This window comes from Pristiophorus japonicus, chromosome 9 (genome assembly GCF_044704955.1).
Source record: "Pristiophorus japonicus isolate sPriJap1 chromosome 9, sPriJap1.hap1, whole genome shotgun sequence".
In the NCBI taxonomy this organism is placed as follows: Eukaryota; Metazoa; Chordata; class Chondrichthyes; family Pristiophoridae; genus Pristiophorus; species Pristiophorus japonicus.
Window position 1 is genome coordinate 189,824,936 of NC_091985.1, and position 22,774 is coordinate 189,847,709.

A 22,774-nucleotide genomic window follows, 5' to 3' on the forward strand; every position below is an offset into this window, starting at 1 on the left:
TTTTGATTAATTTGAGCGACATAATCCTGCTGGAAGGCACTAAGTTTGGTTCAAAATTACCATCGTGTGACCATTATATTAAAACCAGCCTGGTTGCAATGGCAGGTATCGAGCCTGGGAGAAGTGTTTGCAAGATAGCTCTGTTCACCACTATACCACCATCGTGCTCTGCATAAACTGTGAGCTTCTCTATGTACAGAGCACTGGTCATGGGTCATTGGAGCATTACTGGACCTTTACTCCTGCTCCTATTTCTCATGTTCTTTTGTCAATGTGGATTTTATTTTGTACCTGTCATTTCTCTGTTGTGTGCATATAATTTTGCTAATATGTGAATGTGGATTTAATCTATATTTCCAGCTTCTGTTATGTGATTGTGGGTTTTACTCTTACCCTATCAGCCCTGGGTCGGTAAGTGTGGATTTTACTCAGTGCCTGTCAGTTTCTGGTATGTGAGTATGTGATTGATTCTGTACCTGTTGGCTTCCGTTGTGTGAGTTCAGGTTTTATTCTGCACATGTCAGTGTCGGATATGACAGTGTGGGTTTTATTCTGCAACTGTCAGTTTCTGGAATGTGAGATTGGGACTCCTGTCACTTTCTAAAATGTGAAGATATGTGAGCGATGGTGTATAGTGAGTGGTGAGCTGCCTTCCAAGCAGTTGGCCCGGCTTCGATTCCCCGCCACCGCAATCGAGCTAAGTTTACCGCCTCGCGGGCCAGAAATGATTTATGGTACCTTGCAGCAGGATCTTATAACAGCAAACCTGTTGCACTGTTCGTCGACAGTGACCAGTTTATAACCGAGAATGTCTGAGGATCATTTCTGATCAGGAAACTAACAGCTTAATTGCAGAGATTCAATGTTAATTGTGATCCATAGAACAGTAACCAACCCTTTCACAGAAACTGTGGGTGGCTCTGAAAAGAGCCTTTGGGTTATTAGATTAAATCCTGTCCGCTTCACTTGCTCTTGGACGCATTGGTGGTTTTCTTGGGCAGCAGCACAGCCTGGATATTGGGTAGCGCCCCGATCTGAGCGATGGTCACCTTTCCCAGCAGCTTGTTGAGCTCCTGGTCGTTGCAGATGGCCAGCTGCAGGTGTCTGGGGATGATGCGAGTCTTCTTGTTGTCGTGGGCCGCGTTGCCACCCAGCTCCAGGATTTCAGCGGTCAGATACTCGAGCACAGCAGCCATGTCGACCGGGGCTCCAGCACCCACACGCTCAGCGTAGTTCCCCTTCCGCAGGAGCGTGTGAACACGGCCCACAGGGAACTGAAGTCCGGCCCAGAAGGAGGAGACTTGGTCTTGGCCCGAGATTTACCGCCACTTTTTCCTCTTCTAGACATTTTCACAATCTATGGGTTCAGAGAAAGAATGAGAAACTCCTCCCACATCTGCCTTTCTGTGTGTGTGTGTCTGGAGAATGCAGGGAGCGAAGTTGTAATTGGTCGCTCTGTGGTGCATTTCCTTGGTGTTTTCCGATAACCAATCACAGTCTGTTTAGCCCACCAATGAAAGTAAGGCCGAAATTACTGTCTCCAACAGTCAGAATAATGACTTTTTAATTCAAAACCCACGCCAATAATTTTAAAACTAGCGGATTATGTTCATAAATTCACCGTTAGTCAAAGATTTGCCAACACGTTTTAATTTATTTTGTCTTATTCCACATATCCCTTGCAAGTTCCAGGCTGTTACAGTCAAGATTAAATTCGGGTGCTATTTCAAACTGTCTGCAATGGGCGGGAATCAATCGCCACTGATGCTGTAACGGGATACATTCCAACTCAATCTTTGTAAAAGTTGGGTTCCATAGATTATCGATCGATCCCCCACAAAGGCGGCAGTGAGACCAGAACTGGGAGTCCTTCTGTGAAAAGAGAAGAGGGACAGAGTGTTCAAACTGTCCCGGTTCTGGTCTCTGCAAGAACTCCCATTCTCGGTTGTTACACTGCGGGGACTGTCGGGTTAATAAACGGACTGACCCGCAACAGGAATTGAAAAATAAACTTGAAAAGAGCTTGCGAGAGAGAATGTGTGATTGAAACCTGAGTCTCAGCCCCTAAACAAGCTCTTAATTCGGCAGGCGGTGTAAATGAACCGGTCTGAGAGCAAAGGGAAACAGCGAGCAGGGACCGTGTTTGTAGTTTGTGGGCGGGAAATTCCAGCGACACTGAGGTTGAACCGGACAGTGAAGCTGCTTATCGGAGAATTCAAAACTAAATCTACAGCTGGAAGTGCAAAGGTTCGCACACACTTGTTCAGGAAATAATTAGTGATTTGTGTCTAAAGGGTGATGCGTTTGTTCAGCTCTTTCAGAGAGGTTGTGGCTGGCTCTTAAAAGAGCCGCTGTGTTTGGGTTTGTTCTCTCAGGACAGCGTGCAGTTTCACTTGAAGCTGGTGAACTTGGTCACCACCTTTGTCCCTTCCGACACGGCGTGCTTGGCCAGCTCCCCGGGCAGCAGCAGGCGCACGGCGGTCTGGATCTCCCGGGAGCTGATGGTGCGGCGCTTGTTGTAATGGTCCAGGCGGGAAGCCTCACCCGCGATGCGCTCCAAAATATCGTTCACAGCCGAGTTCATGATGCCCATGGCCTTGGCGGAGATGCCGGTGTCGGGGTGAACCTGCTGCATCACTTTGTAGATGTAGATGGAGTAACTCTCCTTCCTCCGCTTCTTGCCGCTCTTCAGTGGGGTTTCGTGATGACTTTCTTGGCGCTTTTCGCGGGGGAGAGAGCTCACCGGCCGCCATCTTGGTCAAGGTGGGTCTTGCAGCGCATGCGCGGTCTTTTGGACAGGAACAAAAAATGGGCGGGGCTTCAGAGTCTCTGTCAGTTTGATTGGACAGGTGTTTGTGCCCAGCTCAGTGGCCCCTGAAAGGGAGCCTTGTTGTGCTGCTTGTTGTCTGGTGACCCTGGGCAGCACAGGCTCAATCTATTTGGCCAGCCCAAACTCACCCCATTGGGCCAGCCCAGGCTCACCCTATTGGGCTAGCCCAGGCTCACCCTATTGAACCAGCCCGGGCCTCACCCTATTGAGCCAGCCCGGGCCTCACCCTATTGGGCCAGCCCGGGCCTCATCCTCTTGAGCCAGCCCAGACTCACCCTATTGGGCCAGCCCAAGCTTACCTTATCAGGCCAGCATGGGCTCACCCTATTGGGCCATTCCAGGCTCACTCTATTTGGCCAGCTCCGGCTCACCCTATTGGGCCAGCAGATGCTCACTCCATTCGGCCAACTGAGGCTCACCCTATTGGGCTAACTGAGGCTTACCCTATTGGGCAAGCACAGGCTCACCCTATTGCGCCAGCCCGGACTCACCCTATTGCACCAGCCCGGGCTCACCCGATTGGGCCAGCACAGCCTCACTCTATTGGGCTGCACAAAAGGCCCAGTGACCAGCAGAGAAAATCAGCAGCTCATTGATTTTATTCTCACTTTGCCCACAGCGGGTGCAGAACTGAACCCAACCATGTAAGCTGGAAATGATGAACATCATTGGCCTTTGAATGTGGAAGGAGAAATGTTTGTTCTGTATGTGGGAAATTATTTCGAACATCATTGTGACTGGAAAAATACTGAGACACACACACATCCGAGTGAGAGTAAACCAGAGCACTGACTGTGGAAAGAACTTCAACCAGTTACACAGCCTGAAAAAACATTGCACCATTCACAGCGGGGAGAAACTACACGTGTTCTATGTGTGGACGAAACTTCAATTGATCGTCCAACCTGGATATAACGACACCTGCACCATGGAGAAACCGTAGGAATATGGAGACTGTGGGAAGGTATTCAGTTCCCCATCTGATCGAGAAAATCATTGTCGCAGTCACACCAGAGAGGGGCCATTCACCTGCTCCATGTGTGGGCATGGTTTCACTCAGTCATCCGATCTGCTGAAACTCCAGCAAGTTCACACTGGAGATCTGTGGGAAAGGATTCACTCAGGAATTATGAGTTCACAAGTGACCGCAGGGGTTGGGTTCAACTATTATTACTGCTGTTAATCGCATCCTAACTGAATCGTGTTCATACTGTCAGTTGGGATTTGTTTCTGCTGATGTTAATAACCCAGAAAATTGGGCTGGAGTTTAATATTTTGATATTTCAAATAACACAGTGTTGATATTTGATGTCTCCATGATAAGCGGGGACAAATTGATATCCTGTCACTGACTGTTCCAAGTTGTGCCTTTCCTCCTTTCTAACTCTAGATTGTTTCAGTTCTCATACCTTTGGTTACTCTCAGGGACAAGTCCCAGTTCCCCAGACCTTCCCGAGTGCCTCTCTTTGCCTTGGTGTCCAGGGTAGGGATAGCTAACATGCCCGGGATCACTAAACACAAAACCCAGTCTGTTAATCACTTTCAGCTACAGGACTTAGCGTGTGCCCACAGCATCTCTCTCACCTTCGATGTGTGAATAGAGTATCACGCCTGCAAAGCGGCTTTCAATTTAAATTTGAATGCACTCAGTAAATGTATTGTTTTAAGATATGTACAAGTAAACAGATCACACCAAACAATTGGCAAAGGTTTACAGTCAACAAGATGAACAAGTAAAAACATCACAGCCCAATAACACAGTTTTATATTCACAGGAGAAAGTCGGTTATCTAAGTCCTCGAATGTCAGTCGGTGAGGTGAGAGACTGAATCTCTTTCCACACTCAGCTGGTAAATGGTCTCTCCCTGATGTGTTTCCACCCGATGCGCATCTGCATCTATTCACACTGTCCCCACATTTACAGTGTTGAGTCAGCTGGGCACACGGGTCTCACAGTCTGAACGATTGGTTGAAGGTGCATCCACACACAGAACATGTGTCCAGTTTCTCCCCGCTGTGATTGGTGTTTTTCCAAAGGTTGATGAATCCGGTGAATCTCTCAAATCTTGACGTGATGTTTGGTTTGAGTTTCCCAGCTGCAGATCCTCCCCTTCTAATACCCTGCAAATGGAGATTACAAAAGTTGTTACTTTAAGTATAGGATATCAATTTCCACTGTGGTAGGCATCAGAGCCGAGTCCAATCCTACCCTCAACTAACATCCACACACTTCCCAGTTGATGTCATTGGATCGGTATCAAGAACAGGGGCACTGGCTAATTTTTACTCATATTTAGCCCAGTGGTACTGAGGACAATTATAACCCTGAACTGTTGCCATGGCTGAGATCAACTAATAGCCCAGATCAAGGACCGAACTTGGGACCTTCCCAGTCAGTATTGCAGAGTGTTCTAAAATTTGAGGGTTGGGGGAGGGTTAGAAAGAATATTTTGAAACAAATTGTACTCCACCTTTAAATAAAACCTTCGGCACACTGCACAATTCTGAAGTCTTTCCAAATTAGACAGGCAAGCAAGGATCATCAAAAACAGTGAGACATTTTAGAAAGGCTCAAATTACTGAAATAGACAGCTTTACAATCATTGCACAGTACAGAAGGGAGCGATTGTTAATGGGAGCTCGTTTCGTGAAGTCCTCCGACACTCCGAGATAAACTGGACTATCATTTAAGTATAAGTAGGCAGAAAAAAGTTAGTCCCTGTCCCTTTAAATATCTGCCCCATTCCCCTTGCAAGCACCGCTGGATAGGCTCCCGACGGGTCCTAAAGACCTAAGAATATATAGTGCATCATGTAAAGCAGAACAACTGAAAAGTGTGCACACAAACTATTTGCTATCTATCAATCAATCTATATATATGTGTGTGTATACTAAACACATGATTCTTAATGCTTGCTAGTCAATTCCGCAGAGATAAGTTATTATCTTCACCAGTTATTTTCCAGCATTTTATTTCCTTTTATTTACAATGTAATTACAGAGTGTTTAATACCTTTACCATTTATTGATAACCCATTGTCTTGTGTGCTCTTGTTTAGAGAGTGATGTCACACTGACCATTCCGTTACCAAGGTGACCATGTCTGTCTGCAGTATTCAGTGGGAAAGGGGATTAAATCTCACCGAGGATAATGAGCAGCCGCCCACCAGTCTCTGCACTTTATTGTCCAGTGATCACCTCATCGTCACACAGAAGCTCCCGATATTTACCTCCAGTGTGGATAACTTGTGTAAGTGATATTACAAATAAAATTGTCGGGCTAAAAGAGGAGTTGGGTGAGGGGGGTTTGGAGAGAAGGGTGAAAGAGGAGTTAGGGTGATGAGTTGGAGAGTAGGGGTGAAGAAAGTGTTGGGGCGAGGGGTTTGGAGAGTAGGGGTGAAGGAGATGTTGGGGTGAGGGGTTTGGAGAGTAGGGGTGAAGGAGATGTTGGGGTGAGGGGTTTGGAGAGTAGGGGTGAAGGAGATGTTGGGGTGAGGGGTTTGAAGAGTAGGGGTGAAGGAGATGTTGGGGTGAGGGGTTTGGAGAGTAGGAGTGAAAGAGGAATTGAGGTGAGAGTTTGAGAGAAACCGGATGATAGAGGAGTTGGGTGAGAGGTTCGAGAGTAGGGGTCAAAGATTAATTGGGGAGGGTGTGTTGGAGAACAGGGGTGAAGAAGGTGTATGAGTGAGGGGATTTACTGCCCATTAATCGCCTCTGTTGAACTATGATGGGGTTTATTTTTCCTTTAAAATGTTTTGTATCATGTGTTTCACTGATGTTAGAAGTGGGGCTGCAGTTCCTTCCAGGCACTGACTGTTTGTGGTGAATTAATATGGGTAGTGTTAATTGGGAATAGATTTGTGTGGCATCATTCTGTGCTGAATGCGTTGCTGGGTTGCGGGTTTTCCCTCAGTCCCAGGTATGAGGTACTGTAGACACCAAATCCAGGATCCACTTACACTGTGACATCAAATCCAGGGACCCCTTACACTGAGGCATCAAATCCAGGGACACATACTGTAACACCAAATCCAGGGACCGCTTACACTGAGGCAACAAATTCAGGGACACATACTGTAACACCAAATCCAGGGACCGCTTACAATGAGGCAACAAATCCAAGGACACATACTGTAACACCAAATCCAGGGACCAGTTACAATGAGACATCAAATCCAGGATTAATTACATCCTCACACCAATTGAGGGATTACTAATACCGTGACAACAAATCCAGGGAGCAGTAACACCGAGGCATTAAATCTAGGGACCACTTACACAGAGACTACAAAATTACATAGGATATAAGGCACAGAAATGGGCCATTCGGATGAACCAATCCATGCCGGTGTTTATGCTGTGCTCGGGAATTAGAGAGCCTCAGTATGGGGAATGGTCATGCCAGTGAAAGCATCTCTAGTTAGGGCGAAGAGTGGGTAATGAATGAAGATATGATGGTGAAATCAGATGGTGACTGGTGGGGCCTGGTGACAGATTATTGTCAGAAGCTCTTTTCAGGCAGGCTGATGATTAGTTGTAATCATTGCAACAGTTGTATCCATCTGTTCTTGTCCCAAAATCGCCAAATCGAATGTCACTAATTTATTTCTCTGTGAGAAATGTAGAGGTGTGAAAGAAGGGAGGAAATTAGGTTTGTGCAGTAAAGAAGGTTCCTTGAATGAACACTTTGTGAGCTGTTTTGTGACTCGTCTTTGAGAGGTTAAAAACATGAAATAGACAAGGACACGTCCAGTGACACTTATATTGCCAATAGTGCTTTCTAAGTTAATCACTATATCCGAACCCAAATATGCAATTGACTACTCCAACCACTAATCCCAATCCTAAAAAATAACCACAAACCACAACCACTAAACTCTAAACCTACATCTAAACCCAGCCCTTACCAAGGCTAGGAACATAAGAAATAGGAGCAGAAGTAGGCCATCTGGTCCCTTGAGCCTGCTCCGCCATTCAATAATATCATGGATGACCTGATCTTGGCTGATATGATCTTGGCCTCAATTCCACTTCCCTGCTCTCCCCATAACCCTGGACTCCCCTATCTTTCAAAAATCAGTCTATCTCCAACTTAAATATATTCAATGATCCAGCCTCCGCTGCTCTCTGGGGTAGAGAATTTTAAAAATCACGACCCTCAGAGGAAATTCCTCTTCATTTCCATTTTAAATGGACGAACCCTTATTCTCAGACTATGCCACCTAGTTCTAGATTCCCCCACAAGAGGAAACAGAGATGAGTGGAGAAGCTAAAGACCTGATGAAGGAAATATTTGAATAATTATTTTGATGCAAGAAATACTGCAAGGCATGTTAGTAATAAGTAATTATAATCAGCTAACCCATCAAAATTCGAAAAGACAATTACAAAGATCAGAACAGTGCGGAGTTCTACTAACTACATTCAAAAATCTTTAAACAATACTGAAAATTAACAGATTTCCAGTCTTAAGCAAGGTAGTTCCTTTCAAGTGTTGGTTAAAAGGTTCGTCAAATGAGTGTAAAGTGAGACACTCTGGTTCAGTCGATGACACCCACAAGCCGTATACTGAAACGGAAAAAGCTTTAGATTTGATGTGGGAAAAGATGAACTGCATGAGAAGTGAAATAATCTAGACTAAGAAAAGGCCTAAAATGGAAGGGGAGGGAACATTAATTAGTCTCCTTTTATTATGGAGAAATCAAATATTTGACACAGGGTGCTTGAAACAAGCTGCTTTATTGAATAATAATAGAGAACATTAATCTCCAGCTGAGGTATAGGGGTTATGTACAGCAGCAGAAACAAAGTCTAACTGCCAGAATGAACATGGTTCAGTGCCCAATGCAATCAGTCATCATCATAGGCAGTCCCTCAAAGCGAGGATGACTTGCTTCCACGCCAAAAAGTTCACAGCTGTTTCAATGAAGGACCTAATATTCCAGATCCCGAACTACATCTTGGAGGGTGGAAAATGCCTGTGCTTCGATTTTTGTAATGTGTGGTGGCCGTTGCACACCAGCCATCACACAGGCTTGACAGAGCTAGGTCTTAGTCCCGTGGCAAGGGTTAACCAAGACGATTGGAGACCAGCTCTGTTGCACAGAACGAGCGCGCACACATATAGCAGGGTGGGCTGGCCCGTGCTGCCCCTGGGCCTTCGTCTCTCCTGGGCCCTGGTCATTTCCTTCTACAAACTCTTGCTCCTTCGCCTCTCCTGCTGTGCTTGCCCGCACTGCAAACAGCGACCTGACTTCGCAGCCGTCGCCCTCCTGCAGTGGTACGCCGCCGCACGCTGCTCCCTCTGATGGCCCCGGCCTGCTGATGGTCTTGCAGGCCGCGACCACGCGGATTTCCCGGCCGGGCAGCCTCACTCTGCTCCCTCTAATGCAGCCTTTCAATCACAATAAATTCTCCTCAATTCACTAACGTGACCTTTCAATGGCGGTGTATTTACCCAGCATTCCCCGAGACGGATAATGTGCCGATGCCAGATTACAGGGGCCCAGTGCGCAGGCGCGGGACCGGGCTGTGTTTGGGCGTGTAATGGCGGAGCGCACATGGTGAACATCTGCTGCGCAAAAGAGGCCGTTTTCAGCGGGGCCGAGGGGAGTAACGGACCAGCGGGGAGCCGGGGAGGCTTCATAAACAACTGGTGCCCGCCGGAAGCCCGGAATATCGGCGACTGCAGTTTCCGGGCTTTTTCCCTGTCACAGGCCCAGGGTAACGGCGGCCATCTTTGTACAGGAAGGCAAGTTCAGCGCTCCGCCATTTTGATTCAGTGAGCAGCAAAACGCATGCGCGGCCATTTTGGTGGAGGAGCAACGTGAGGTGCGGTCAGTGTCTGTTTCCAACCGGTCCTCCTGAGTAAAGCAACAACTTGTTTATTTTATTCTCACTCAACACCTCGGATTTCTCACTATCTCTCCTAAAGGCGCTGCTCAGTGCTAAGCTTACGGTTTACCTCCCAGACAATTGTAACAGAGAAGCCCCAGAGCTGTTCACTCCCACGGTTAGAAACCATGGGAACAGTCCCAGGGTTATTATCTCATAACAACATAAGAAATATAACATAATATAACATAAGAAAGACATTTGGCCCTGGAGCCCGCTCCGCCATTCAATAAGATCATGGCTGATCTGACCATGGACTCAGCTCCACTTCCCTGCACACTCCTCTTTATTCCCTTATCTCTCAACAATCTGTCTACCTCTGCCTTAAATATATTCAATGCCCTAGCCTCCACAACTCTGGGGCAGAGAATTCCACAGATTCAAAACCCTCTGAGTGAAGAAATTTCTCTTCATCTCAGTTTTAAATGGGTTGCCCCTTATTAGACTATGCCCCCTAGTTTTAGTTTACCCATGAGTGGAAATATCCTCCCTGCATCCACCTTGTTGATTCCTCTTGTTATTTTATGTGTTTCGATAAGATCACCTCTCATTCTTCTGAACTCCAATGTGTATAGGCCCAACCTACTCAACCTATCCTCATAATACAACCCCTCATCTCTCGAATCAACCTCTGAACAGCCCCAATGCAAATATACCCTTCCTTAAATACGGAGACCAAAACTACACGCAATACTCCAGGTGTGACCTCACCAATACCCTGCACAGTTGTAGCAGCACTTCTTTGTTTTTATACTCTATTCCCCCCCCCCCCCCACTTGCAATAAAGGCCAACATTCCATTTGCCTTCCTGATTCCTTGCTGTACCTGCATACTAACTCTGTGTTTTATGCACAAGGTGTCACTGTACTGCGGCACTTTGCAATTTTTCTCCATTTATATTATAATTTGCTTTTCTATTATTTCTGCCAAAGTGGATAACCTCACATTTTTCCACATTATACTACATCTGCCAAATTTTTGCTCACTCACTGAACCTGTCTATATCCGTTTGCAGATTTTTTGCGTCCTCACAATTTGCTTTCCTACCCATCTTTGTATCATCAGAAAACTTGGCTACATTAAACTTGGTCCTTTCATTCAAGTCATTAATAATAGATTGTAAATAGTTGAGGACCCAGCGCCGATCCCTGTGGCACCAATCGGAAAGTGACACATTTATCCTGACTCTGTTTTCTGTGAGTTAACCAATCCTCTATCCATGCTAATATATTACCCCCAGCATCGTGAAATTTTATCTTGTGCAGTAACCTCTTATGTGGCACCTTATCGAATGCCTTCAGGAAATCCAAATACACTACATCCAGTGGTTCCCCCTTATCCACCCTGCTCGTTACATCCTCAAAGAACTCCAGCAAATTTGTCAAACATGATTTCCCTTTCATAAAACCATGCTGAATCTGCTTGATTGAATTATGCTTTTCCAAATGTTGCGCTACTGCTTCTTTAATAATGGACTCCAGCATTTTCCCAACGACAGATGTTAGGCTAACTGGTCTATAGTTTCCTGCTTTTTGTCTGCCTCCTTTTTTAAATAGAGCTTTTACATTTGCGGTTTTCCAATCTGCTAGGACCACCTCAGAAGCCAGAGAATTTTGTTAGATTACAACCAATACATCCACTATCTCTGCAGTCACTTCTCTTAAGAATCTAGGATATAAGCCATCAGGTCCAGGTGACTTGTCGGCCTTTAGTCCCATTATTTTACTGAGTACTGCTTCATTAGTGATAGTGAATGCATCACGTTCCTCTCTCCCTATAGCCCCTTGACTAGGATTCCCAGCTTTAATCATTCTCTGTCCTGTCCGCCCAGGCACAGTTCCTTTGCTCAGATTCTGATAAAAGTAAATTGGGAAAAGAGCACTTTGATTTTTACAGGCTGTATTAGTGCAGAGAGCTGCACATGCGCAATTCAGCCCCGCCCCCTGTGTCGATTTGCAGTGAGCAGAAGAGCACATGTGCCCTCCCCTCCCCCAGCCCTGCCTGTGATCGCCATTCACTCAGTAAGTGGAAGAAGATAGTTTAAAACAGCCGGGAATGGAGACCCTGCGGCCCCGGGGTAAGGCAGCGAGCAGTGTGGATATCTGAACGGAATATATGGAATTAAGGACAGTAAGGTAAACGGGATATATGAAAATGTATAAGCCATGGAAGAATAGCTGGGAGAATGTCAGATTGCAAATAGTGCAACATCAGCATAGCTAACAGTCTTTCTCAAGGTTTCAAGTCACTAATCCTGCCAATAATATATAATTGTAACATGAAATACATCTGCAGAATTGCAAGGTCTCAGTTAATAGTCACACCATTAGATTGAAACATTTAGAGGCAATGCTTGAGCTTTCAAGAAGAACATCTCATATAGATTGACTAATGAGTGGCTGAGTTAGACTGTCAATCCATTTGTATTTTGTTATCTGATTTCAAAACTGTATAACTGTTAACGCTTTACGATGTAACTTCACCTATCCGTAGGAAGTGTGTACGCTCTATCCAGAGAGTATATCTTCTGTCTGATAGGTCTTACTGGCCGGTAATAAAGACTGCTTTGTTCAAAGCACAAGAGGTATTCGACTCAGTAATTTTACTGAACCAGATTGAGGTAAAAGAATCCAGGAATTTACATTTGGTGTCAGAAGTGGGATCTCAACGGACGACTGCCGAAAACTTGCGAATTAAGAGCCAGACTAGCCTTGGATGAGACGAGGGGAAAGTGGCCACTGGAGTGAGTATGCTTTCAATACTGCTCCAGTTTCCCCCGGTTTCAAAAGTCTGAGGAAAGTTTAGCCACTCGCTGGTTCTCAGGTAGTGTCTGAACGAGATCCAGGACAATCTGGTGAATACCTTTCAAACTTAGAATAGGGATAGAGATAGGGAAATTGCGCGATGACGCAAACCAAGCGGCGACTTGGAAAGATAGGTTATAGTTAGAGCTAGATAGGGATAGATGATCAATCATGGATCCAAAAATTAATAGGAAAGAAAAGAGACTCTTGTGAATGTCTGTTTAAATGAGAAATGCTTCTGTGATTTTTACTGTAAAAAAAAAGCCGGGGAGTTGTGGTTTGTTTTATCTCAAACAGAATGAAAGTTTGTTTTAACCCTTCGTAGTGTTGTCCTGTATGTGGGAAGTTTAAGAGTGTGAACCTTACTAAATTACGTACATTCGGATGATAAGTTACGGAGCCAGGAAATGCACAAAGGATAGGTTTGTTGAAAAAAAAAAGAAAAAAATTACATGGTCCCGGTGGTTAAAAAAAAAGAAAAACTTGTTGAAAGAAAACATTCAGAGAAGGCACAGCAAAACAACTGAGATGGATTCAAAAGGATTAAAAAAAAAAATTATATTAAATAACACGACCTTGAGGCTGGAACAATTGAGAGAACGAAAAGCAGTCCACAGCCTACGTGCCAGACTTCTCTCTAGTCATGAAAAAAAAGTAACGTACTAAATAGGTGCTGAAAGAAAAAAATGTTCGAGATTTTAAATTATGAAAAAATTCCACTGCAGTAAAAAAAAAATCACTCCTGTCCAGTTGACAGAAAAACTCCATTAAATTAGGGATTTCATTGACTGATTGGATTTAAACTGCGCAGTAACGCGAAAGGATAGGGAAATTTGGAGACTAAAAGAAATTAATTAAGGCTCATAAGACTTTAGAAAATTAAAAACTTAGGCTCACAGGGAATAAAATGGGGATTTAAATAGAGGATAGGTGTTCAACTCAGGTACGACTTCGACCTTGTATATCACTTGGCCCGTCTAGGCTCTGATTGAATTTAAAAAAAAAAACCCCGCAGCAACTCGGAAGGTAGGGCCGACGCGAACGCGCAGCGGCGCAGACGCACAAACAACACGAGACGCGCAGCGGCGCGAGCGTGCGGCCGAGAGGAGAAGGGCCGAAGCGAACGCGCAGGGAAGCGAATGCGCAGTGACGCCGACGCGTCGTGACGCAGAGGCGCAGCAACGCGAATCGCGAAAGTCAGTGCTAATGTCAGTAAGTCTTTGTAAGTCTTAAGTGTTTAGAGTTTTAAGTATTGAAATCGCGCGGCGACGCGGGTAAGTGTTAGAAGTCCTTGTTTATCTTTTAAAGTTTTAAGTATCTTAACTCGCGCGGCGACGCGAGCCACGGGTCGACGCGGATTGTGTGGCGACGTGAACTGCGAGGCAACGCGGATTGCGGGGCGACGTGGGAATTTTAAGAATCGCGCGGCGACGTGAACCGCGCGGCGACACGGGTAAGTGTTAGCATTAGTAAAGTTTGTTTATTTGGAGTTAGTTAAAGTCAGTGTTAGTTTCTGTAAAGTCTGTGTCTATTTTTAAGTTTGTTTAAATTGCACGACGACACGAACGCGTAACGACACGGTAAAAAGAGGGGCAGCGTGAAAATGGGTAATCAGTTAGATAAAACCACGGATGTGGATAGTCCGCTCCAAAAGTTATGTGAGGAATTCCCTGAAAGAGCTGAAGACTTTAGAAAATTATCAGGAGCCCTGAACAAATTATTAGGGGATGACCAGTGGCCTCTTGGTGGCACTAGAAGCTTAGAGGTAGTAAAAAAAAAAGCACCGGGATTGTTAAAAAAAAATTAATTAAAAGATGCATCACTTCTGTCAAGTTGGCAAACAAATGCTATTAAATTAGGACTTGCATTGACAGAGGGAACACATGTTAAAACTGTAGACGTCTTTAAAAAAAAAAAGAGAATGCGCACGAGAAACTTACTAAGAGATCCTCTGGGACCTCTGAGAAAGGTATTGATCAACTACGAGTTAAAATGGCTGGCATTGTGTTAACCGAGGCTGATGATGAAATTGATGAGTGGCCATTGACTCAGCGCCCAACGGCGCCTCCCGCACCCCCTGGCCTCTTGCTCCAGTCCTCTTCCCAACACCCTCCACCTAACACTCCGGTAACAAGAGGAGTTAAAAATAACCCCATACCACCAAACCCAAACTGACTCCTCATCCTCTGATAGCGATTCGGATCCCCAGTTTACAAGCAATATAGCCGAAAGGACCAGATCTCACACTTGAAAGGGCAGAACTATCTCGACATCACAAACAGTCCCGTAAATCTTCTAGTCAACCTACCAGTCCAAGTTGTGAAAGACATAGCAAACACCCCCGCCGATCGAGACGCAGAACTGTCAAGCAGTCAGACAGCTCCGAAACATCCTCCGACCTAGAAATGATTTCCAAGATCCCAAAGTCCCAACACCAATTCCCTGTCAGACCAATGCCAAACCCTGATGCACAACAAGCTGCAGACCACCTCTCTATAGATGTCTGTGATCTTCAAACAACTATTTGATTGCTCACGCTATCCGGACAGATGGAGAGGACAGTTAGATATTATTGGCAAGAAAAGAAAGGGGAGGGGGGAGGTGTGCCCCCAACCCGGGTCAAGACTGAATACGTGACTAGAAAGGAAGAGCCATCTCGGGAGGAAGGATCAATAGAACCGTAGTGTTGCATACAGGATTGGATGGATAAGCAAGGATACGGTTATACTAAACAACCAAACGGCCCGAGCCCTGCTAATAAACCTCCCTATTGTCCCCGACATGGTATGGGAAGAGGCCGGGACTGGGTAAGAGGAATTGTGGGCAGGAAGGACATTGGAATAAAAATTGCCCCTACCATCAGCATGGAAAAGGAAGAGGAGGGGGGGGGCAAGGGGGGAGAGGAGGATTTTACACTAACTTCTCCCAGAACAACCCCTTTGGTCACTTGTCCCCCAATTGACTACACAGCTTGATTGTGCAGGGATCCTCCCCGGACGACGAACCCATAGATACGGGAGCCTTCATGTCTTCTGTACAATCAAAGCTTAAACTCCCTGCCTCTACTGAAACACAGGAACTTTCAGGATTCCTGGGACAAATCTCGACATTCCCAGTGTCAGAACCGGTTAAAATGGGTTACCAGGAAGAATCGGTGGAACATCGAGTTGTTATCACAACCAATCTGGACTGTAACTTGATGGCTAGAGACCTCATTTGCAAATTCCAGTTGCATTTGGAGTGTGGAGATGATGGGATTATTGTAAAACAGGAAACCCTTAAGCGGCAGTATTATACCACTAGAACCCCTCAGTGGTGGTCTCTGGACCTGCCGCTGGCACCCTATCACGTGACCCTAGCATACGATCCCAGTGGAAAGAATCAGGACCTGCAGAACTTTTATCAGGATCACGAAGGGGAAGTGAAGGGAATTCTATTAAGGGCTGGAGTGACTGGACTGGAAAGAGAGGCAGATTTTGTGGAAGTGGATAAGAATCTGTGGAAACAGCCCCTAACAATGGCACCGTATATTGCTCGTGAAGTATTAGCCCCTCACCATGCTAAAGATTTGGGAGTTATGGTACGCAAGGCCATAGATGAGGCTGACCCTACCAGCCGGGATGTGCAAATCGTAAAACATGGCCGAACAGTCGAATACTGGCTCGGACATACCTGACTATGTGGATCCTCATGTGTGGGCAGAGGACCCCTCCCAAGTGGGTTATACTCCCATTGATCCGATTGAGATCCCAGTGCAGGGCAATGTGGACTGGCCCTCTATCCGACAGAACCCACCGAAATCACAGGCAATCCTAAACTGACCTTTCGGCACTGTACTGCAATTAATCCGGCCTGTTTTCTTACTGAGCCACCCCAAGATGAGGAAGAACCCAGTCATGATTGCTTATCTTTAATTTAAGAGGCCACATCAGTTAGGGAAGATTTAGTTGATGTACCAATGGAAGATCCAGACTGTATTCTTACTGAGCCAACCCAAGATGAGGAAGAACCCAGTCATGATTGTTTATGTATGTTGTCGGAAGTACTTCTATTAATCCAGAAGATACACGAATCTCAGGATACGCCATAGTAAACCAGGAGAATCAGGTCTTGGAATCTGCCGCTTTGAAACCGCCTATTCTGCTCAACAAGCTGAACTATTCGCACTCACCCGAGCCTGTATCTTGGCCAAAGATCTCAAAGTCAATATCTATACCGACTCTAGGTATGCCTTTGGGGTGGCCCATAATTTCGGACAATTATGGAAAAATAGGGGATTCCTAACCTCACAGGGGAATGAGATATCTCATAAACAGTTAATATCTGATTTGTTGCAAGCCCTCATGTTCCCCAAACGCATTGCCATTGTCAAATGTACCGCCCATACTACCGGAAATTCTCTGGTTGATATGGGGAATCGTTGTCCTGACCAAGAGGCCAAACAGGCCTCTCGTGACCAACAGATGGTAGTGCCCAAAATTATGAGTCAGACTAAAAATTCTGCGAAGGATAAGTTAGCCTCGGAAAAACCAATGCCAACCATCCAAGATGTTATAAAAGCACAGGAGGACGCTCCTGAAAAAGATAAACTGTTGTGGAAATATTATGCATGTACTTATGACAATGTTTCTAAACTCTGGACCACTCCCACGGAACAGACTTGCATGTCTGACGAGTTGGCCTCATGGGTTATAGAATGTCTGCATTTTGCTACTCATTGTGGAGCAAGGGCAACAAGTGATACGCTTTTGGCTACTTGGTGGCACCCTAGACTCCAGGCGCTCACCCAGAACATCAGTAGTCGTTGCCTGGTTGGCCAGCAACATAATCCAGGGAAGGGAGTCCCCTGTGATTGGGGTAAAACGCCCCTACCCGAAGGTCCCTTTGAGACATTTCAGTTGGACTACATTGAGTTGCAAAAAGTTCAGTGTTACAGATATGTGTTAGTAATAGTAGATGTGTTGAGCAGATGGATTGAAGCCTACCCTAACCTGGACAATAAGACTCAGACTGTTGTTAAGGTGTTAATGAGGGAAATTGTTCCTAGATACGAGATCTCAGTTAGACTGATGACCACCTATGTTCTTTCTCTGACTCAGGCTCTGCGACTAGTTCACTACCAGGTTCAAGATGCTCACCTCGACCTCCCAGTTTTACCTGGGAAGTATGGATTCGTACGGGATTAGAGCCACAATGGGAGGGGCCTTTTCAGGTGTCACTCACTACCCCCACTGCAGCCAAGGTTGAGGGGAAAAGTGCCTGGGTTCACCTGCACCACTGCAAGCTCATCACCATTTAAACAAATTTTGCTGGTTAGTCTAATTCCTGTTTCTGTTCCAGATCTCCTCTTCCCCATAGCTGAACAAGGCAGTTGAAGGAGGATCAGTTTGAACTTTTACCCGTAAGACAGCCAAATACACTGACAGAGACCTGAAGAAGGGAAACGGGAAAACAGAACTCTTTTTATCAGCTAAATAATTGGACTATTTATAAGATGAGACTGTGTCTGTATGCCACTGTCTGCATAATAGTGTTGATATGTGACAGTTTTGGCGCACGGGAAGGAAGACAAAGGCGAGAGCTCCATGTAAACACCTTTTTGTATATATCTTACGTTTATGCGGAAAAAGGGCACTTCACTAGATGCTGGGTGTGTTCACATATCCCTATACATTCCAAAGGGGGAATTCCTTTGCGCACCGTTCCACTGACCCTAACTGAGACTGTTAGATGGATTCAAAGAAACGATATTGGAACAGGTAGCTAACCGCACTGCTGAGGCTCTGGAGGGCATCACAGCTGAAATGGTAGCGATAAGGACCGTAGCATTACAAAACTGAATGGCCCTCGATTACCTGTTAGCTGAGAAAGGGGGAACGTGTGCCCTGATAGTGCAACATTCAGATCCTTACATTCCTGATAGTTCAGAAAACATAACCCACCTTGCCGATCACATAAGGAGGGAGGTGAAGAAGTTATCCACACCAGCAAAAAAACTAGGCAGGTTTGATTGGTTTCTGGGTGGATCTTGGAGATCCTATCTAATACATGGGGCAATTGTTCTCATCGTAATAATAATTACCTGCTGTTTGATTGTTGGTTGCCTTAACCTCTGCTGTAAAGTAATGATGACAAGGTTAGCAGACCCTCTTGTGGTCAAGGCTTCCCGGGTTATGATCCAACAAACTAGAGAACTACTCAACAATAATATGATTCTGGAAAGGGAGTGCGAACGGATGAATGCAATACTCATAGAATGATCCTAAATGTTATCATAGAATGATAAAAGGGGGATGTGGATATCTGAACGGAATATATGGAATTAAGGACAGTAAGATAAACGGGATATATGAAAATGTATAAGCCATGGAAGAATAGCTGGGAGAATGTCAGATTGCAAATAGTGCAACATCAGCATAGCTAACAGTCTTTCTCAAGGTTTCAAGTCACTAATCCTGCCAATAATATATAATTGTAACATGAAATACATCTGCAGAATTGCAAGGTCTCAGTTAATAGTCACACCATTAGATTGAAACATTTAGAGGCAATGCTTGAGCTTTCAAGAAGAACATCTCATATAGATTGACTAATGAGTGGCTGAGTTAGAATGTCAATCCATTTGTATTTTGTTATCTGATTTCAAAACTGTATAACTGTTAACGCTTTACGATGTAACTTCACCTATCTGTAGGGAATGTGTACACTCTATCCAGAGAGTATATCTTCTGTCTGATAGGTCTTACTGGCCGGTAATAAAGACTGCTTTGTTCAAAGCACAAGAGGTATTCGACTCAGTAATTTTACTGAACCAGATTGAGGTAAAAGAATCCAGGAATTTACAGCAGCAGCCTCCTTACAGCAGCGCAGCGCTTTGGGAGCGTGTCCGCAGATGGGCTCAGAGATCAGCATTGAGTCCAAGGGGGAGATCAGGGTGAGTCGGGGCTGTGTGTAAGAGGCAGAGTGGAGCAAGAACCAGTCTCAGTGAGTGGGGGAAGGGAGAGGCCATTCTCGGGCTATGTTTCGACAGTGTAAGGTAACAGAAAGTAAATCACCTCGCTCTTTCAAATCATTGCTTCTTTCTTTCCCCAAATCAGCAGTGAATGTTCCTGATTCAGTTCCAATCTCACCGTGTCTGTTGTTCTTGGACAGTGAGCAGTGGAAACACAGCCTGACAGTGAGGATGTGGGGAGTTTCACAAATTGCATCTATTGCAGACATCAGGAGAGGAGTGTGGGAGAAGCTATTTTAAAGTCGGGTTATATTGTTTCGGTGTGTTGAGTTCTCCAGAACAATGTTGCTGGTGATCGAGAGATATATTGTCGCTCCCTCAGATACATCATATTCTCCCCCACATCCATATCTTAGAACTAATATTGTTCTCGTATTATTATTCTCAGAGCAAAATTCTTCAACCAGCCAGAACAAATGTGAGCTTTCCTCCTCCACCCGGAACACAAGGAACAGTGCAGGCAGCTCCTTCTCACACACAGTAAGTACATTATCACTCACAGAGCAGAGAGACACAGAACTGGCCTCAATCCTACTGTCACAGGCAGCAGAAGCTGTCAGTCCCACAGTGATCCGAAGTGGCAGAGATCCATTATGAATCTTACAGCCACATGGAGCAGTCGAATCAGATGCTCTTAAACCGTTGAAACAGATCACACTGACACGTACATTAAACACCCACACGCACTTGCCAGGAACTAGCAGGTACAGATTATACTCCACACTTACTTGCCAGACACTGACAGGTACAGATTATAACCCACTCTCATTTGCCAGAAACTGACAGGTACAGATTAGACCGCACACTCACAGATCAGAAACTGACAGGTACTGTGTAAAACATAAAACCACGTAGACAAATAGATACAAATTAAAGGCAGACTAACATACCAGAAACCTAGACACACATACCAAAACCTGTCCGGTACAGAATAATACACACACTCGCATATCAGAGACTGAGAGATACAGTATAAAACCCACACTCACACATCAGAGGCTGACATATTACAATCCATATTCCCATAACATAAATTGACATTCCTGGAGTGCATAAGGGATGGTTTTCTAGACCAATATGTCGAGGAACCAACTAGGGGGGAGGCCATCTTAGACTGGGTGTTGTGTAATGAGAGAGGATTAATTAGCAATATCATTGTGTGAGGCCCCTTGGGGAAGAGTGACCATAATATGGTGGAATTCTGCATTAGGATGGAGAATGAAACAGTTAATTCAGAGACCATGGTCCAGAACTTAAAGAAGGCTAACTTTGAAGGTATGAGGCGTGAATTGGCTAGGATAGATTGGCGAATGATACTTAAGGGGTTGACTGTGGATGGGCAATGGCAGACATTTAGAGACCGCATGGATGAACTACAACAATTGTACATTCCTGTCTGGCGTCAAATTAAAGAGGAAAGGTGGCTCAACCATGGCTATCTAGGGAAATCAGGGATAGTATTAAAGCCAAGGAAGTGGCATACAAATTGGCCAGAAATAGCAGCGAACCCGGGGACTGGGAGAAATTTAGAACTCAGCAGAGGAGGACAAAGGGTTTGATTAGGGCAGGGAAACTGCAGTACGAGAAGAAGCTTGCAGGGAACATTAATGCGGATTGCAAAAGTTTCTATAGGTATGTAAAGAGAAAAAGGTTAGTAAAGACAAACGTAGGTCCCCTGCAGTCAGAATCAGGGGAAGTCATAACGGGGAACAAAGAAATGGCAGACCAATTGAACAAGTACTTTGGTTCGGTATTCATTAAGGAGGACACAAACAACCTTCCGGATATAAAAGGGGTCAGAGGGTCTAGTAAGGAGGAGGAACTGAGGGAAATCTTTATGAGTCAGGAAATTGTGTTGGGGAAATTGATGGGATTGAAGGCCGATAAATCTCCAGGGCCTGATGGACTGCATCCCAGAGTACTTAAGGAGGTGGCCTTGGAAATAGCGGATGCATTGACAGTCATTTTCCAACATTCCATTGACTCTGGATCAGTTCCTATCGAGTGGAGAGTAGCCAATGTAACCCCACTTTTTAAAAAAAGGAGGGAGAGAGAAAACAGGGAATTATAGATCGGTCAGCCTGACCTCAGTAGTGGGTAAAATGATGGAATCAATTATTAAGGATGTCATAGCAGCGCATTTGGAAAATGGTGACATGATAGGTCCAAGTCAGCATGGATTTGTGAAAGGGAAATCATGCTTGACAAATCTTCTGGAATTTTTTGAGGATGTTTCCAGTAAAGTGGACAAAGGAGAACCAGTTGATGTGGTATATTTGGACTTTCAGAAGGCTTTCGACATGGTTCCACACAAGAGATTAATGTGCAAAGTTAAAGCACATGGGATTGGGGGTCGTGTGCTGACGTGGATTGAGAACTGGTTGTCAGACAGGAAGCAAAGAGTAGGAGTAAATGGGTACGTTTCAGAATGGCAGGCAGTGACTTAGTGGGGTACCGCAAGGTTCTGTGCTGGGGCCCCAGCTGTTTACATTGTACATTAATGATTTAGACGAGGGGATTAAATGTAGTATCTCCAAATTTGCGGATGACACTAAGTTGGGTGGCAGTGTGAGCTGCGAGGAGGATGCTATTAGGCTGCAGAGTGACTTGGATAGATTAGGTGAGTGGGCAAATGCATGGCAGATGAAGTATAATGTGGATAAATGTGAGGTTATCCACTTTGGTGGTAAAAACAGAGAGACAGACTATTATCTGAATGGTGACAGATTAGGAAAAGGGGAGGTGCAACGAGACCTGGGTGTCATGGTACATCAGTCATTGAAGGTTGGCATGCAGGTACAGCAGGCGGTTAAGAAAGCAAATGGCATGTTAGCCTTCATAGCGAGGGGATTTGAGTACAGGGGCAGGGAGGTGTTGCTACAGTTGTACAGGGCCTTGGTGAGGCCACACCTGGAGTATTGTGTTCAGTTTTGGTCTCCTAACTTGAGGAAGGACATTCTTGCTATTGAGGGAGTGCAGCTAAGATTCACCAGACTGATTCCCGGGATGGTGGGACTGACCTATCAAGAAAGACTGGATCAACTGGGCTTGTATTCACTGGAGTTCAGAAGAATGAGAGGGGACCTCATAGAAACGTTTAAAATTCTGACGGGTTTAGACAGGTTAGATGCAGGAAGAATGTTCCCAATGTTGGGGAAGTCCAGAACCAGGGGTCACAGTCTAAGGATAAGGGGTAAGCCATTTAGGACCGAGATGAGGAGGAACTTCTTCACC

The 22,774-nt window shown here is 45.2% G+C and overlaps 1 long non-coding RNA gene and 1 pseudogene across 1 annotated transcript in view; both read right to left on the minus strand.

Moving 5' to 3' along the window:
* Positions 1-2,389: 2,389 nt before the first annotated feature.
* On the minus strand, positions 2,390-4,330 carry LOC139274017 (histone H2B type 1-B-like; annotated as a pseudogene).
* A 150-nt stretch (positions 4,331-4,480) lies between these two features.
* LOC139272792 (uncharacterized) overlaps positions 4,481-22,774 on the minus strand; it is a 30,280-nt gene continuing 11,986 nt past the window's right edge. The window contains exon 3 of the long non-coding RNA XR_011594966.1: positions 4,481-4,951. This is a non-coding gene — a long non-coding RNA (uncharacterized lncRNA). The remainder of the gene's footprint in view (positions 4,952-22,774) is intronic.